We start from the raw sequence: 18,652 nt of genomic DNA, 5'->3' as shown, positions 1-18,652 counted from the left end.
GAAGGGAGAGTTTGGGTGTTGGGGGATGGAATGGGAGAAAGTAGGTCCTTCCCTGAACCCTCCCAAGGAGAGGACAGCAGCAGAGGACTCTGGACCTCAACACAAGATGCATAAAGAATTATTAATACAAAAAAATTATTAACACAAAAAAAGAATTATTGATACAAAAAAAAAGAATAATTAATACAAAAATTTGCTCCTGGGGCGCTTGTGTGGCTCAGTTGGTTAAGAGTCTGCCTTCAGTTCAGGTCATGATCCCAGGATCCTGGGATCATGTCTCGTGTTGGGCTCCCGCTCAGCGGGGAGTCTGCTTTTCCCTCTCCCTCTGCTGCTCCCCTGGCTCGTGCTCATGCACACATGCGCATGCTCTATGTCAAGTAAATAAACAAATAAATCTAAAAAAAAAAAAAATTGTCCTCCCCTCCACACATGTAAGAAAATCTGTCTCAGGGAAGAATTCTTTTATTCTGGATTTAGTCTGTATGTTGCAATTTATATTCTAGATCTATAATTTATTCTAGATTATAACAAGAGGTTACATTGCAGAGTAGTTAATAACAGAGACTAGGGAGTCAGACTGCCTGGGTTTGAATCTTACCAGCTGTTTCACCTAGGGCAGGGCATGAATTCTCTGGACCTTAGTTTGCTCACCTCTATCGTAGGGATCATTAGACTGTGTGATGGGCTGTTAGGACGATGAAGCTAATCTCTGTCAGGCACTCTAAAAAGTGCTTGGAATATAAGACAGTTTCCTATTTTTATACAGCAAGAGAAGCCTTAGGAATCATCTGGCCCTCTTCTCTCACTGCACTGGAGAGGAAACGGCAACCAAAGGGTTTAAGCAATATCCTACTTAGTTACAGCAACTTCTTGCCTTGGATTTCATGGGGGAAAACCCATGAAACACACGAATTCATTCAAACTCTACATCCTGGTTTTAGTTCAGAAAATATGGAAGTGGTCGATTTAGAATTGGAATGTAAGTTTCTTAGCCGCCCACTCAGTCCCAGGAGGCAGGGCAGCATCATGGTTAATAACCCACACTCTAGAATTATCCACTTGGGTTCAAATCTTGACTTTGCCATTTACTGGCCACATGACCTAGAAAGTCTCTTAACCTCCCTCAGACTCAGTTTTCTTCATCCACAAAATGAGAATAATAACAGTACGTGTTTTCCTACAGGGTTTTGCTCTTAAACCAGGATTCAGAATGTGAATGCATGTCAAATTCGTAGGTTAAGAATTACATGTACTACGCATTCAAAGATTGCCTGCCAACATCGTTGGTTCTAATTCACTATCCACGTAACATCATTTTCTCCAGATGCCCAAATTCTGAACTTATAATTGTTAATATTTTCTTCTAATTTTATTTATTTATTTATTTATGAATTTTTAATTTGAGTAGAGTTGGCCTCAATGTTACATTAGTTTTTGGTGCACAACATAGTGCTTTGGCAAGTTTACACATTATGCTACATGATGTTCTAATTTTAAATCACTGTGACTGCAACAGACATACTGCTGGGTAACACAATGGAGTTACTGTATTTGAGTCTGGTTTACCTACGCTTCAAAATTTCTCATTGGAGGGGCGCCTGGATGGGTCAGTGGTTTAAGCCTCTGCTTAATAAATAAAATAAATAAATAAATAATAAATAAAATATTAAAAAACAACAACAACAACAAAAAACAACAAAAAAAACTTTTCATTGGATGTTAAAAGACAGAAAGAAATAGTAATACATTTTATGGAGGACATTTTGAAGAAACTAAAACAGCGCCTGAGCTTGCACTGCTAGGTCTGGCAAATCGATAAACCAAACTCTACAACTATGTGACCACTTATTCTGACTGCTTAGCTTTCAAAGTTGTATCATTATCATTGTTACAGGTTTATTTTTTTAAAGATTTTATTTATTTATTTGACAGACAGAGATCACAAGTAGGCAGAGAGGCAGGCAGAGAGAGAGAGGGAGAAGCAGGCTCCCTGCTGAGCAGAGAGCCTGATGTGGGGCTCTATCCCAGGACCCTCGATCATGACCTGAGCCGAAGGCAGAGGCTTCAACCCACTGAGCCACCCAGGTGCCCTGTTACAGCTTTATTGAATACAATTTTCAGCACCCAGATTTGCCTTTAATCTTAACAATAATAGCTAGACTTCTTCCATAAGTATTAAGGATAGACAGTCAAAAATGATTATTATTCTCCCCTTTCATTGTAGATTGAATAGCCATTCCACTTTCCAGGGTTCTTTTTATTTTAAAAAAGTTAGAAAGAGGGGTGCCTGGGTGGCTCAGTTGGTTAAGTGTCCAGCTCTTGGTTTTGGCTCAGGTCATGATCTCAGGGCCTTGGGATGGAGCGCCATGCTCAGCGAAGAGTCTGCTTGAGATTCTCTCTCTCTCTCCCTGGGCCCCTCCCCTCTCTAGAGCGCTTGCTGTCTCTCTCTCCCTCTCTCTCAAATCAATCAATTGTAAAAACAAAAGTTAGAAAGAGTGCAGGAGCCATGTATCATTGTATGATAGAGTGAAAAATCAGTCAACTCGAAGCCCTATTGCCCCAGGTCTAGGAGTATCGTATATCTTGACTTACCAGTATAGGACAAGTTTAAGCCTATTGTTCTGGAAGAACTAGTAATAACATTCACATTTACTCTCACAGTTGACCTGCTTTAAACAATACATTATTCAGTGACTATCCAGTTCCTCACCAGAGGCAACTACTGTCCTTAGTTTCTTATGTATATTTCTAAGCTGTACATATAAAAAAATATATAAACATACACATGCATCCTTCCTGCCACTATTTTTTGCCCAATTGGAAACTCCAGCTTTGCAGCCTGCTTTTTTCCAGAACTGATATTCAGTGGCTATACACCTGCACAGCTGGGTATATCATCAGCAACCATTCTGATGGCTTTGTACCTTGTGTGGTTCTAGTTGTTAAATATTTTCAATATTCACTCTGTTATTTTCTCTTACAATTGATCCATATTAGTGCATATTCTTTGCACAAACTTTTTTTTTAAAGATAGGTTTTATTTTATTTTTTATTTTTAGAACAGTTTTAGTGAAACGATTGTACGGAGGGTTGTCCTATAGTTTGGCTCTAGTTTCCCCTTATTAACACTTGACATTAGTTTGTAGGACCTTTTTAACTTTTAATGATTTAAAGATTGGGCTTCTACTTATTCATAAGAAGCAGTATTTTACATCTGGAAGACCTCAGAGTTCAGGATATTTTAAGTAAATCAAACATTTCATCTCAAATTACTTAAGTTTCTTTTCCAAAGTCATTTGAAGCAATTCACTGTTATTTTCATTTGTTATGTGCCTAGATAATGTTTAGTCCAAACTACCCCCACTCATTGCTCTGTAATTACACAGATGTAATTGGAGAAATGCTCTTGAAAGAAACAAATTTCCTTTAGCTCCCATATACTTTTCCTTCTCAGATTTATGTTATCTTCACTGGCATAAACTCACCACTTTTGCCACGTTCCCTAGGAAGATGGCTGTGAGCAAAAGGGTTTTGCTACATCCTCTGGGTTTCTAGTTCATAACTCTAGATTCCAGGAAATCTTTCTTTGCTTTTAGCAACTTATATGAAGAGAATGAATCAAGTACATACTTCAACAAAGACTGAGATGACATTTAGGAGAGACATCAAGAAACTGTACGTATTAAGAAAATGTTTCTCTTTGTAGCAGTTTGTCTACATATTTTCATACGGAAACTTAAAAACACCCCATGACTTTTGTTGATAACAGGGTTTTGCTTGGTTTTGGATTTATAGTCCTCATACTTTTTTCTTTTTTTTTAAGATGTTATTTATCTGAGAGAGAGAGAGTGAGCACCAGTTGGTGGAGGAGGAACAGAGGAAGAGAGAGAAGCAGATTCCTCGCTGAGCAGGGAGTCCAACGTGGGACTCAATCCCAGGACCCTGGGATCGTGACCTGAACTGAAGGCAGACGCTTAACGAGTGAGCCATCCAGGTACTCCTGTACTGCTCTTACTTTTAAATATATATATTGAATATTAGATTAATCCCATGATAAAAACTTTGGGCAACGTCTGGAGAAATCTTTGATTGAAACGATGGACTGATGGGGCGCCTGGGTGGCTGAGTGTTAAGGATGGGCCTTAGACTCAGGTCATGATCCCAGGGTCCTGGGATCGAGACCCACAATGGACTCCCTGGTCTGCCGGAAGCCTGCTTTTCCCTCTCCTACTCCCCCTGCTTGTGTTCCCCCCTCTTGATGTCTGTCAAATAAATAAATAAAATCTTAAAAGAAATGATTGACTGAGGGAGTGCTTTTGGCATCTAGTGTGTAGAAATTAGAGATACTGCTGAACATCTCACAATGCACAGGACCGTTCCTCAACAAGGTATTATCAGTCCAAATAGTCCCAAAGCTGAGAAGCCAGCCCCGAGTTAATCTTATTACTCCTGGGTTATTAGAAACCCCTTACCAGAAATTCCACCTTTAATTTTTGTAATAGAATATAATCTAAGACCTATAAACAATTTTGTAAAAAAATAAACAAAAACCCCAAACCCCTAAAAAATAAAAAAAAAACACCCCACCATTAGAGATTGTTTTCAAAGTTCCATGTCTTTGAAAGTCTCATCTTTGTAAAGTTTCATTTATAAAGCACAAAAGAAATAAAACAATGGTGAATCATGGATAACTAATAATTTTAAAATAACTGAAGCCTCCCTTTACTTCCGTCAGATATTTTTGTGTTACTTTTGTAATTAAAGCATGAAGAGAGCAAACCACCCTTATGCACCCTTATGTCATTCTTCCCTATACAGAGCTCAGGGAAAAAGAGAAGGAAGTCATTGGCTCTTGATTGTATGTAATGCTTTTAATCATGAGGGAGACAGCAATTAATAAGACTTTACCCAAATTGGTTTGCTTCTATCTTTTATCATTGATCAATTTTATTGTATGTGCATTTTCCTTCTTACTATGTTACTGATTCTTTTTTTATTGTTAAGTCATGTTTTACCCATGACTTCTGGTCTGAACTGATAGTTCTTCTCATAGAATAAAATGCCACCATTACCTGGAACAGGACTCCAGGTATGATGGCATCAGAGGGACAACGTTCCAGGAAGCCAGCTCTAGGCCTGCCCCAGGCTTCAGAGACTGTAGTCAGAGTGAATGGAAGAGGGAAGAAGGCAGGTGAGGGCAGGGTGCCGTGTGAGAGAGCCCAGCTTCTACCAGGATGATGGTTCATGTTGCTCAAGCGCATTCAGCAACGGATTGATAAAAAGGTATAATAAAAAGACAAAGAAGAGAGAAAGTTCTTTCCTAAGCCAAATAAACTTTCCATCCTAGAGGTAGGAAGCAGGCTGGTGAAAATCTGTAATATGCTCAAACAGTTCAAACCTTCACAGAGCAATGTTACTCAATTTCACTTGTTTCTATTGCCTAGATTAAAGAAAATAACAGATATCGTCCCCACAACCAAGTTCCCCATCCCTTCTGAGTGGGCACTCACGTGCACACGCGCAGGAGTGACAACTTTTCTTTTCAAAGAGACTTAATCTTCTCTCTTCAGTAAACTTGGAAAAGGGAACTGCTTTAATCTGAAAATAAGCTTTCTTAAAACTGTTTCTTGTCAGAAATTGCATAATAAAACCATTCTCCTTGGTATTGGCTGTAAAGATAGAGTTAGTAGAAGTTGCCTGGAAATATGGTACTTGTGACAACTTCTCACAAGATGGTAGATGGGAGGTTGGGCTAGAGATAATGAAAATGTGATATGTTTTTTGCAGCCCCATTAACACTGTCTAAATATTTAGGTACTTAGTGGGTCATAATTTGAGTACTTACGGTGTATACTCTATTTGCCCAAGGAGATGTAAAAGCAGGAAGTTAGTTTTATTTTTCTTCCTCAAAAACAGCCCCCTCTGCCACCATGCATTCCTGCAAGCACTCCCTAATGCCTGGCCCCTTTCTTTCCGTAATATCAATCACATGTACTATACTGGCTGATGGGCTGAATTTATTTGAATTTCAGCATGACTAAGCACGCAGATAGCTGGGGACAAGAGTGTTGAGTCCCAGTCATGAATCTATTTTTAAGAGCTCTCTAGCAGAGTCTCTACCTCATTGCAAATTGGCTGTGATGGATTCCAGTTGGCTGAGCCTCTGAGGTTGGAGAGAGGACCAGGGCCCTCTTCAACAGGATGTGGGAACGTGCTTCTTACCGCAAATTGAGTTCTTGGGGCAAGATCAGGCTGCTGCAGACTGGGCAAGGGCACAGGGAGGAGGAGGAGTTGGTGGCGGAAGCAGTGGGGGGGAAGTCCTTACATTTTTCTCAGTGACTTGTAAAGGTGGATCTGGAACTGCAGACAACCCCATCTATCCACCTTGTGTGGTGAGATGTAATCTAGTCAGAAGACGATACCTGGCGGGAGTGGGGTCTCTCTCTGGGGGCTGTGTTGTTTGACTCCCCTCAACACAGATGAACTTGGCCGTTGTCCTGCAGGAGGCTGGCCTGAGTACCCTAGCAGAAAACCTCTCTATCATCATTCCCTCTTGTATTACCTAAGGCACCTGTTAGTCTGAATCCTGCCCTTGCTCCCCCTGTGCTCTCTCTTAGAGTGAATCAAAGAAGAGGAAGCAAGATATTCAGGAACTGGTAAAACTCAGATGGTGATGGCCCATTTTCCACATTCTGTGTCATCCTGAACTCTCAAGGTATATTGATCCATTGGGCTTTTGTGTACCTTCTGTCTTTAAAGACCAGGCTTGAAAATCACCACCTTTCTACAAATGAGAGTCTTTGAATGCTTTCTGGTCATCCTACCAAATAGCTCCTACACCAGCACAGTTTTGACTTTGTCATGGCTTCCGATGACTTACGCGAAACGTATAAGGAAGTTTAATAAGACTTCCTATGTGTTTCTGAAATTTGTTCTGCTGTAAGTTTTTGACTCTTTGATGCTAATGGCATGGTGTCAGGAGGCAGAGAATAGAGAGTCTGATGCAGAGTGTAGAGAACAACAAACAGTCCTAGAACCATTTGTTCTTAGTGAATTGTATAAAGTTTTTTTTTTTTAATATTTTATTTATTTATTTGACAGAGAGAGAGGTCACAAGTAGGCAGAGAGGCAGGCAGTGAGAGAGGGAGAAACAGGCTCCTCACTGAGCAGAGAGCCTGATGCGGGGCTCGATCCCAGGACCCTGAGATCATGACCTGAGCTGAAGGCAGAGGCTTAAACCACTGAGCCACCCAGGCGCCCCTGTATAAAGTTTTTTATAGCAGATTTAATTTACATTTGCTCACTGTGTAATTCACTTAGACTGAGGTAACTAAATATACCTAATTAGAGAACAGTTTCTCAGGAATTTGACCGATGACCTTGTAGATAACTGAAGTGTTTTCATAGATATCTTACTAGTGGCTTCCTTGGATCTTAAGATAATATTTAAGTATTGACAATTATACAATATAAGTCTTTTCATTTTTCCTGGGCTCCCTACTCTGTCATCTCAAAGAGATCTTAATTTCATCTACTACTTCTAGTGGTTATTATTATTATTTTTTTTTTTTGTAGGTTTCACACTGGGACCTGACCTCATGATCCTGAGATGAAAACCTGAGCTGAGATCAAGAGTCAGACACTTAACTGACTGAACCACCCTGTTGCCCCTGGTTATCCTATTTTTATATATAAGTAGTATAAACCAGCTAAACCAAACTTACTTTGTTAAAAGCATATAAAATTTGAAGTAAAAACTCTTAATGGCTGAAAAAGATGTTGTTTGACATAGGAAAAAGAAAAGAGAAATGTTCTGGTTCCTTTTTTCTCAGCCTCCACTTTCCCCCACAGCACAGACACAAACACACAGACACACACGGACACAGGAGCCTAGACGGTGAGTTCCTTCTCTATACTTGACCAGAAGTTAGAAACTGAAAGTATATGGCCAACATGGAGTGGGCTGGGGTAGGGAGAAGAGACCATCTGTGGGGTTTTCTAGAAACTTCCTTTCCAGCATGGGAAAGTTCTGTGAGAAGAGAACAGCTCAGAAGAGGAAGGCGTTGGCAAGCGGATCAAGACAGGCTGCAGCAAGGGATCAAGAGTGTGAATGGAGAAAGTGAAACTAGACGGAAGAAGTGAAGGGTTATGGAAGATTCCTCAGAGACCTCACTCTACAGAATATGGCAATGAAGCCCTGCCTCATATGCCCCCTCCCATTCCTATTCCATCTCCCGTTTTGAACTATGAGGAAAATGCATCAGTATTTAGTAATCAGGAGTGAAGAGTACAATCACCTCACACCTCTTACCTCATTTCTCTCTGATAAGTCACAGTAACAGAAATCTGCCATGAGATGAGCAATTTCTCTCACCTTTGTCTCTGTAGGTCTCTTTAGAGCAGATTGCACCCTTTCTCATTAAAACTGTGATGCTCTCAATTTCAAGCTTTTCATGGTGTAGATCCTGCACTTAACGCCAGTTACCCTCTCCCCACCCCCATCCCCCATCTTCCCAGGGTGCTTCATGGCTTTAGCTGCTCTGGGTTTTCACTTATCTCTTCCTTCATACATTGTTTCATTTTCTTCTGAGAGTACTGGTGACTCCATGCTAATGTGCCAGTGGTTCTAGTATGTGGCACTTTGCCAATATCCAGTTTAAAACCTGTGCTTAATTAAGATCACTCATATCAGCATACAAATGACCTCAAACCACCCCCCCCCACACACAAACTGTGCACACTTGTATAATTAGCAAAAAATTCTAGAGTTTGGCATTTTATATCTGTTACTAATTCTATCATTAGAACTAATAATCTCATTTAAAAAAGATTTTATTTATTTATTTGACAGAGAGAGAGAGAGAGAGAGAGCGAGCACGAGAACGTGTGTACACACACACAGAGGGGAGGAGCAGAGGGAGAGGGAGAAGCAAGATCCCCACTGAGCAAGAAGCTCAATGCAGGGCTCTGTCTCTAGAACCCTAGGATCAGGACCTGAGCTGAAGGCAGACGCTTAATCAACTGAGTCATCCAGGCACCCCTAGTAATCTCATTTTTAAAAATTTTATTTATCTGTCTGAGAGAGAGAGCACAAACAGGGAGAGGGGCAGAGGGTGAAGAAGGCTCCCCACGAAGCAAGGAGCTCAGTGCAGAACTCAATCCCAGGATCCTGGGATCATAACCTGAGCCAAAGGCAGATGCTTAACCAACTGAGCCACCCTAATAATAATAATCCCCCTAATGGGGATTATTAGGGGATTAGGGGATAATGTCCCCTAATAATCTCATTTTAAAGCAAAATTTCACACATAATATCTTATTTAATCCTCCCAAAGCCTGGTTTATTTCTATTGTCAGGGAAGGATAAACTAAGTTCAAGCACATGGTAGAAAAGAGAGCTAAATTGAGGTTTTCTAAATCTAAATCCCATGTTTACCACTATACACCATAAGAATCATGACTTTCATTCCTTCTGGTATGGTTACGATGTTGAGTTTGAATCCTCAGCTCACACAAGACAAATTTCTTATTCTGGTCCAAAAAGTTCTCCACCTAACCTTAATGATCTAACCATGGCAGGCGATGTGTTAGCACTTGTTCTACGTCATGATCAAAGCAGATCTGAGATGAGCAAGGAGACAAAGCAAGAAAGGGGACATAGAGCCCTAGATCAATATATCCATCAACTTTGTAACATCACAAGCAATCTGAAAAGGTTGAGAAGACAAACAATTCTGCTTGTGTTATTTTTGATATTTGGTCTGTGTGTGTGGGCGTGGAGGTGGCATGTTTATATAGAGGACTGTATTAGATCTCTTTTCCTTTTAAACAACTGCCCCCTAGAGTCAGTGAGATGAATCATCCATCCGGCCATTCAGGGGCCTGAGGCACCATTATGGTTCATTCATTGTTCCCCTGGGGTAGTGTTCATTATTCATCTGGCTGCTGAGAGAAGTTCAAGGGTGACCTGAAGGGAAGGAGGCTATGATTTGGGAAGGCCCATGGCAAAAATCAGATTGATAACAAAGAATTCATATAAAATAACTCCTTCTGTGTGGATTAATAAAAGCAAAGCAAAGCAAAACAAAACAAAACCCCAAACCCAAAACCAAACCCATTAACATCTATGGTTCATTCAAAGAACAGAAATAAAAAATTAAACACACCAAATTCCCTTCTTGTTTTATGATTTTTAAAATAATGTGGTTTTCCTAAAGAATAAAGAGACTACAGAGATAGACATCTATTATTTTAAAATACATGTTTCTTTTAATTAAAACATTTACTACCCATTAGGATGGCTATTATAAAAAAAACAAACAAACAAACCAAAAAGCCACCAGAAAATAACAAATGTTGGCGAGAAATGTGGAGAAATCGAGCCTTTGTGCATTGCTGGTGAGCCTGTAAAATCGTGTAGCCACTGTGGAAAACAGTATGGTATTTCCTCAGAAACCAATCCAGCAATTTTACTTCTGAATATATACCCAAAAGAAGTGAAAGCAGGAATAGATATTTGTACACTCGTGTTCACAGTAGCATTATTCACAGTCGTCAAAAATGGGGAGCAACCCAAGTGTCAACAGTGGAGGAATGGATAAGGAAAGAGAGGTATACACACACCATGGAATATTACTCTGTCTTAAAAAGGAAGGAAATTCTGATTTCTGCTACAACAAGGATGAGCCTTGAGGACATTATGCTGACTGAAGTAAGCTAAGTGTCACAAAAAGACAAATGTTGTATGGCTCCACTTATCTGAGATTTGTAGAGTAGTCAGATTCTTAAAGAGTGAAAGCAAGATGGTGGTGACCAGGGGCCAAGGGGAGGAGGCCATGGGGAGTTAGTGTTTAATGGGTACAGAATTTTAGTTGGGAGCAAATGAAAACATTCTGGAGATAGATGGCATTAATGGTTGTACAACAGAGTGAATGTACTTATGGCCACAGAACTGTACATTTAAAAGTGGTTAAAATGGCAAGTTTTATGTTCTGTATATTTTACCACAAAAAACAGTAAAATAGTTAAACAGCATCTGAAAAATGAGTAAACAAAAACTCTTTGAAATGATACAGTTGCTTTGATACTGTTTCACAGTGAGATATTTTCTTTCTTTTTACCTCAGTTTTAGTGATTGGAAGAGGAAAATGGAAGTGACTCAGAATAGTGGAGAAAATGATCCTTCATCAAGATCAAGCTTATTTGTATACATTCTAGGGACCAGATGAAATTGTGTTTGATTGAGACGATTTTAAAAAAATTTTAAAATACTTTAAATGACTTACATATAAGTGTGGCAAAAATGTAACAAAGGACTGGTGTCAAAGTTCTAATATAATAAATAAATATAAATAAAATATAAATAAAAACAATAAAAAAACTACTTGAGAGGTATAAGCATACCTCACTGACTAAAGTCATCTTTTGATTGATAGGTTAAATAAAGGTGTTCTGGATGGTCTCCTCTGAGGTGGGACAGGGAAAGCCGAGGGGGCTAGAAGCACAGGTTATGATAAAATCACTTTGGGGAACTTTTTTCAAGCAGCACATGGTATATAGCCCATCCTATCCTGCCGTGTTCCTCTGAGGGTTTCTCTCTGGTGAATCACCAGCTCTGTCAGCGGTCAGGACAAATGGGAGTGTGTGGCATCCTATGGCATATTGGGAAACCAAAATGATTAAAAACACTAATAATGAACTATTAGAAAGAGAACATAAGCCCATTCACAATAAAATACTTAAGAATAAGTTTAACCAAGGAGGGGAAACCTCTTTACATTGAAAAGTATGACTGTGGTGAAAGAAATTGAAGAAGAAACAAATAAGTGAAAAGATATTCCATGTTCATGAATTGGAAGAACTAGTATCATTAAAATGTCTATACTACGCGAAGCAAAATACAGATTCAGTACAATCTCTATCAAGTTTCCAATGGCTTTATTTGTCACAGAAATTGAACAAACAATGCTAAAATTTGTATGGAACCATAAAAATAAATAGCCAAAGCTATTTTGAGAAAGAAGACATGTTACCTGGCTTCAAAGTGTATGATCAAGCTATAGTAATGGAAACAGTTTGGTATTGGCATAATAACAGATACATAGACCAGAATAGAGAGCCCAGAAAGAACTCATGCATATATGGTAGGTTAATTTATGACCGAGGAGTCAAGAATATATCACAGGAAAAAGATAGTCTCTTTCATAAATGGTGTTGGGAACATTGGACAGCCACATGCAAAAGAATGAAACTGGACCACTATCTTACACCACACATAAAGATTAACTCAAAATGGATTGAAGACTGAATGTAACACCTGAAAAAATAAAACTCCTAGAAGAAAACACACGCAGTAAGACCCCCTTGACACAAGTCTTAGCAATGACTTTTTGAATCTGATAACAAAGCAAAAGTAACAAAAACAAAAATAAACAAGTGGGACTCATCAAATTAAAAAGCTTTCTAGAAGGGACACCATCAACAAAAAGAAAGGGCAACCTACTAAATGGGAGAAAATATTTGCAAGCCATATCTCTGATAAGAGGTTAATATTCAAAATATGTAAAGAACTCATAAAACTCAATAGCGATAAACAAACACAAACAAACCAATTTAAAAACTGGGCAGAAGATCTGAATAGGTATTTTTCCAAAGAAGACATACAGGTGGCCAATAGACACATGAAAAGATGCTCAACATTACTAATCATCAGGGAAATGCAAATCAAAAGGACAATGAGTTATTACTTCATACTTGTTAGAATGTCTATTATAAACACACACACACACACACACACACACACACACACACACACAACCCAAACCACAAAGATAACAAGTGTAGGCCGAGAGGTAGAGAAAAGAGAACCTTTGTCCATTGTTGATGGGAATGCAAATTGGTACAGCCACTATGGAAAATAGTCTGAAGGTTCCTCAAAAAATTAAAAACAGAACTACTGTGTAATTCAGAAATTCTTTCTAGGTATCTACCTGAAGAATTGAAAACACTAACTTGAAAAGATACATACACCCTGATGATCTTTGCAACATTATTTGTAATAGCCAAGATGTGGAAGCAAGCTAAGTGTCCAGTAGCTTAAAAGACTATAGTGTATATAAAGAGTGAAATAGTATTCAGCCACAAAAAAGAATGAAATTTTGCTTTTTGTGACATCATGGATGGACCTCAAAGGTATTATGCTAAGTCAAATAAGTTAGTCAGAGAAAGACAAATACTATATGATCTCTCTTATATGTGGAATCTAAAAATAAATAAAGTAAAAAGACCAAGCTCATCGATACAGAGACTAGATTGTGGTTGCTAAAGGTGAGGGTTAGGGGTTTGGGAGAAATGAGTGAATGTTTTGGTTTTGGTTTTCTTTAGTTTAAATAAATTGAATTAAAAACAAACAAACAAACAAACAAACAAATAAACACGCCCAGACAAGTGAACGCACAGGTCTCCCATTCCACAACAAGGTAACTCCCACCATACAGAGAAAGCATTTTGATCACTTCTAAGACTCTCAAAGTTCGTCCTTAAGTACCCGTATAAATAATCATCTGTGAGACAATCCAATGAAAAGTAAAATGAAGCTGAAGGGAAGGAAGCTGAAAAAGAGAAAAAAATCCATTGCGATCTTGGATCTCTTCTGCTCTTATCCTCATATCTTCACTGATTAACTACACCTAAAAGAATTACAGAGATTTAATGGCAAGGTTGAGGAAAGTTTCAGGGTGTACCCTGATTCAGCATGCATGGGTAAGTGGGATTAGGGCACAGATCTTGGCTGCTTGTCTTTCTAAATTTCCTCTCTATCATCTACAACCGCTATACTAGGTTGAAAGATAACTCACTCTCCCCCTCAAAAAAAAGGTAAGTTCACAACTCAGAACGGGTGAATGTGATCTCATTTGGGAAAAAGGGTTTGCGGATGTAATTAGGGATCATCTGAAGCAATCTTCCTGGATTACCCAGGTGGCACTGAATCCAGCGACAAGTGGACCTAAAACACGGAAGGGAGAAAGATAAGAGAGGAGGAGAAGGCCCTGTGAAGACAAAGACAGAGATTGGAGAGATACAGACAAAGAATGCCTGGACCCACCAGAAGCTGGAAGAGGCAAGGAACGGAGACTCCCCGGGCCTTTGGAGGGAGGATGGCCTGGTTAACCCCTTGATTTTAGAATTCTGGCCTCTAGAACTGTGAGAGAATACATTTCTGTTGTAAGTCACCTCATGCGTGACAATTTGTTGCAGGAGCCACAGGAAACTAACATGCCCACCAAAACACTTTTGTGCTGTTTTTCTATGAATGTCTAAGTGCCTCCATGGATGAAGTTCACGAGGAAGGCCACCAAGTCTTGTTCCATGATCAGCTTTTCTCCCTCACTGTTTGTTATCCCCTGCAGGGTAGGCAGTCCTGCTGGGATTGTCCCTGGCTTGGAAAGACAGAGCGGGATTGAATTCCATGTAGCGGTAAGGGATAATGGCTTTTAAGCAGCTCCTGGAAGCAAGGTTAAGGCACTATGTGGACCAACATCCACAGCGTGGATCCAGCAATATTTGAATTTATATACTCAATGGGTTTGCCTGTTTCTTGTCCATATAAGGAGACGAGCTAGCAGAAGTAGAAAAACAGAAGAAACCCTGAACTCTCCAAATCTAGAGAGAAACCCCCCACCAGCTTCTGAGGAGGTAATTTCACTTTCTAAACTTGCCCATCGGGCTTTCTTCTCTGCCCAAACACGTACATATTTGGTGTATTCCTAGTGGTTGGATGCAGAAACAATTCCGACCTCCACCTTTTGGCACTCAGCAGCTGTAGACATGAAGACTTGGGACATATTTGACCCTTTGCTTTGATAAATTAAAATGGGTTAAACAACTGCTTGCACTTAGCTTTCAGACCACTAGGTGTCAGTGTGACTGCTCCATGAGGCTGCCCTAAATTTCAAGAGGGAATTTCCCCCAGAAACCAGCTTTAGTGAGCTCCCTGACTGAGAAGGGCCCTCTGGATTGGGGCAGGAGCTGGGGGGCATATAAAACCTCTGGTAGTTAAATGGATGGAAATGACACGCAAATCAGCATGAATTTGAGCCTTTAAAATAATCCCCCAAGAGAAATGGAATCCTTCCCAGGCTTTTCTTTTTAAAAGAGAAGGCTAACTTCTCCCAGCGGCAGTCTCTTGAATTCGCTGGGATTCCTTTGATATTCCTGATCATTTTTAGTAGAGGATTTTTAAAGATGTGGTTTTATTGGAAAGAACAATGTCTTCCTCTTGTCCCTCATCTATCATTTATTCTTAATTTCTGAGGTATTATAATATTTGAAGCTTGTGCCTTGCCTTGTACATGCACGTTTGTTTGTCTACATAAAACCTTTCCCGACAGCCTTGCAGCCTGGGCAGAGAAGCCACAGCCATGACTTTGCCTTGTGTTCATAAACCCAACTATTTTTCTACGTGGGATGATCTCTACCTAATGCCAAAACATTTAAAGTGGCAAATATTAACGATCTATGATTATGTATTAGTACACAAAAATTCATATAACTTTATACTCACAATAGCTCTCTGAGGTAAGTACTACTATTACCTTTTTTTTTTGGGAGGAGGAAACTGAGGCACAGAGCCGTTATGTGGCGCTCCCAAAGTCCCACAGGTGCTAGGAGGCGGCGCAAGAGGCCCACACTCTTCCCTGAATTACCTCATTATAACTTTAAAAGGTGGGCGGAGGGGGGCTGTGTGGGGAGGGGAGGCCTAATGAATTCTTCAGAGGCAGAACCGCATACATGAAGGCCAAAGGCTCCAATCAAATTTTAAGTTACTGTGCCTGTGAACGATTTCCTCAGATCATTCGAAGCCCTTTGTCATCATTTGTCCCCATTTGCCAGGATTCCTTCTGAGAAGGCAGGGCTGATGGCTGAGTGGCTTCCTGTCCCTGGCCTGTGCAGAAAGTTCACGTGAATCCCCACCTCCGCCAGATCTTAAGGTTCGGAGGGAATGGAAATTTGCTTCTCCTCATCGAAAGGATGAGCACACACTTGTCAGCAACCAGGATGGAAGAAATCATCTGTGCCCAGTGGCACCACGTTTCTGGTTCTGTGGCAAGACCTCACTGAATACCAGCGACACCAGAGGCTGGAACAGGAACGTGTGACAGGCCCCCATCCCGTTACGCAACAGCGAGTGACAGACACATTTTTATCGGCTTATCACCCCTCTGGCTGCGGCGAGGCTGCACGGGACTGTCGGATGTCCACCTCTTCTGCCATTTTCCAGCACAACCTGCTCGTAGGTGTTTTAGCTAGCAGGTCTGTGCTGCCAGCATTTGGAGGCCGCACCTTTCCCTGCTGTAAGAATTACACATTTACATGAAAGCAGCTGTTACCTGACTCCTGCAGAATGAGGTGGGAGGATGGCCTCATTTAGTGAGTCTTCCTGGGGTAGGGGCGGGGTGCTCCCGCCTCACTTTTGGCTGTCCTGTCTGCTCAGCCTGCAGAGTCCAAGAGCTGTGACACTTTCAGACTCAGGGCAGGGGGATGTCCAGTGAAATGGTTGAGTGAACCTCCCCTCCCTCCGCACACTGGGCTGACTGACACAAGACGAGCTCCATTATGCCCTCAGGATATTGAGTAAGAAGGGGGAGAATAAGGGGAACTAAGAAGTGTCTGTTCAGCCTGGACATTTCTGCTGACATTCCCACCAAGCATATGACATTTATAAGGGCCAAAAGCAAATGAGGTTCTCAGGCCTGCCCTGGGCCCCGGGCACACAAGGGGAGGAGCCTAAGAAGGCTTTAGTTCTGTAATCTACCTGCACACCTGGGGCTGCCCACCTGCTGTCAGTTTGGGAGCTCCACTCCAAGGTGTGGGCTGTTTGGGACCTCATCCCATCTGCAGCTCGGAGGTGAACTGGGTGCTGGGCTCTGTGAGCTGATGGGTGCGCAGGTGGCAGAAAGCTGAGTGGTTTCGGGCTTGTCTGCTGTTGGTGAAACTTTTCTTCAAACTCTGGAAAAACTGGAGTATTGAAATTATAATCTAGGGTGAGAGACGACCCTTGGGACTAAATAGTCATTAAATTAAACTCCCTTATCTTCCTTCAGCCAATCCATCAATCAATCCAACCACCCATCAGTCATAAACAGTGCGCACCTACCCCGGGAGCTGAGCCCTGTGATGAGACTAGAAAAGTGAACAAGTCGAAGTTCTCCTTGGTGTTTGTAACCTTGTAGCGCTTGTGTCAGACCCTTTCCTCCCCGAACTGACTTTCTTCTCTTCTTCCACAGGAAGGATGTGTCAACCAAGACCCTTGTGCCACATCTTGCCTATGGCTCCTCTTGCACAGCCTTTAAGCTAAGAATGGTTTTCACGTTCTTAAAGAGATGCCAGAACAACCACACATGAACAGAAACAAGGAACAAGAACAACAACACATGACCAAGACCGCATGTAACCTGAAATATTTCCTATCTGGCTCTTTGCAGAAGAAGTTTGCCAACGCCTGTTTTATAGGAAAAGAATTCTTGTGTTTTAGCCAGGCATGCGACTACACAGAAGAGAACATTTTCTAGCCCCTCTGGCCACTAGCTGTGGTCATATGGTGAAGATTTAGCCAATGGGATCAAAGCACAAGATATTTGTGTAACTCCTGGGTCGTGCCCTGGACCTGGGTCCTGGCCTGCTTTCCCCTCTGTGCTGACTGCGATGCTGAGGGGACCTGAGCCGCTGGGGTTCACCGATGACTAAGGGAATGCTTAGGGATGGCAGAGCCAGAGACAGAAGGAGCCTGGGTTCTGGCACCCGGGAACAACTCTTCTGTCCTTGGATTTTGCTGGATGGTTATAAGGGATGGAAAGGAAGAAAGAGAAGAAATATTAACTTTTTAAAGCCAATCTTATGTTTGTTTCTCCTCTTTCCCACCAACCTCTGATGCCAAAGAAAACAAAAATCTCAAACCCAGAAGATGCCTTCATGAAATGTGACATTATCTACCTGGTTAACTCCTGTTCGAGCCCCAAAGCACAGTGTAGATATCATCTCCATCTGAACCCAGTCCCTCAAGATGGGGCAAGATGTCTTTGCTCTGGCTTCAGAGGTACCTTTTAACTGCTGGAGACAAGTCTGTTTCCTCCACTAGACCTTGAACTCTTTAAGGGTGAGGACTATGGCTTCTTTGGCTTGGAGCCATAGTTCTTAGTACAGTGCCTGGCATACAGAAGGCACTTTATAAACATTGTTGGGTGAGTTAATTTATTACACGCCAAGGGCAGCTTCCTGGTTTGTGGGACAGTTTTTTCTTTTCTTTTTTTAAATTTTACACATGTTTTACCCCCGGAAAAGGTAAATTCAACATTTTACATCTCTGAGGGATAGAAATAAATTTTGGTATCCAAAATGGTAGGAAAGAAATGTACACATTTACAAAGATTATATTTAAAAATTCGAGTGTTTTAAATCAAGTGGTAGCTATGCTTGTTGATAGGATCTGAAAAGTTGGCAAATTTAACATAAGTAAGTAAAAAGCTATGAGATGAGTTTGGTAACATAAAGAAATGTTCCTAAATAAATGAAAATGTAGATACTCACCCAAATCTACCTTATATGGAGCTGATATTATTGTGACATAGTAATAAAACTCATTTTTTCTCTTTCT

At 40.8% G+C, this 18,652-nt stretch overlaps 1 protein-coding gene across 3 annotated transcripts in view; it reads right to left on the bottom strand.

Moving 5' to 3' along the window:
• FYB1 (FYN binding protein 1) overlaps positions 1-18,652 on the bottom strand; it is a 152,752-nt gene that overhangs the window by 95,382 nt on the left and 38,718 nt on the right. The window contains exon 1 of one of the 3 annotated variants that reach the window (XM_046000369.1): positions 8,375-8,393. The exons of the other annotated variants lie outside the window; for them this stretch is intronic. The gene's annotated coding sequence lies outside the window, so the exon portion shown is untranslated. Of the gene's footprint in view, positions 1-8,374; positions 8,394-18,652 lie in introns of those variants that run through there. 3 annotated transcript variants of the gene reach the window in all.

The sequence above is a fragment of the Meles meles genome, chromosome 3, assembly GCF_922984935.1.
Source record: "Meles meles chromosome 3, mMelMel3.1 paternal haplotype, whole genome shotgun sequence".
NCBI lineage: Eukaryota > Metazoa > Chordata > Mammalia > Carnivora > Mustelidae > Meles > Meles meles.
This window is presented reverse-complemented; position numbering and strand designations above follow the sequence as displayed.